Here is an 846-nt window from a genome sequence, read left to right on the forward strand (position 1 = left end):
AAACTGTATTTATAGTCTCCCATCCAAGTACTAACCAGGCCCGCCCTTGCTTAGCTTCCGAGATCAGACGAGATCAGGCGTGCTTTCTTTTTGTTTTGTTTTTTGTTGAAATTCCACAAGGCAGTGACAAAAAGCTTACAGCACCTGGTATTCCCAGGCTGTCTCCAATCCAAGTACTAACCAGGCCCGACCCTGCTTGGCTTCCAAGATCAGACGAGATCAGGCGTACTCAGGCCGGTGTGGTCATAAGCGAGAAACTATCTCTTGGTGCACTATAAAAAGTAAAAGTGAGTCTGATTAACAGCTGTTCCATTTTCACCATTTCGATAAGCATCTTTGTGTCACTCAAAAAGTGGAAGAAATTGCATATACTGTCGCCATAATTTGTAGCACAGATTGTTGGATGATATACAAACTAACCTTGCTTACTTATTTCAAAGCGAAGGCACACATTTCAGCCTTGTGGGAAAAAACGGACAAAGATTTGAAATTCCACAAGGCAGTGACAAAAAGCTTACAGCACCTGGTATTCCCAGGCGGTCTCCCATCCAAGTACTAACCAGACCCGACACTGCTTAGCTTCCGCGATCAGATGAGATCAGGCGTACTTTAAAAAAAAAAATCACAATATTTACAACATTCAGTCAATAATAATTAAGGATGAACAATTCATTGTTTTACAAAATCAGAAAAATAATAGAAGAAAACCATTTAAAACACAATCATTCACTAATTCCAATTAATAATTAAATACAAGTTTCCCATTTGACATTATTTCAATAAAAGTACTATCCCACACAAACAGTTTTTCAAAATTTCCTCCACTGTATTTATATATTATCTCTA

At 38.2% G+C, this 846-nt stretch overlaps 1 pseudogene; it reads right to left on the minus strand.

Moving 5' to 3' along the window:
* Window positions 1-132: 132 nt before the first annotated feature.
* LOC135539095 (5S ribosomal RNA) lies at window positions 133-251 on the minus strand (annotated as a pseudogene).
* Between the last annotated feature and the right edge of the window lie 595 nt (window positions 252-846).

Source organism: Oncorhynchus masou, unplaced genomic scaffold (assembly GCF_036934945.1).
Source record: "Oncorhynchus masou masou isolate Uvic2021 unplaced genomic scaffold, UVic_Omas_1.1 unplaced_scaffold_1932, whole genome shotgun sequence".
NCBI lineage: Eukaryota > Metazoa > Chordata > Actinopteri > Salmoniformes > Salmonidae > Oncorhynchus > Oncorhynchus masou.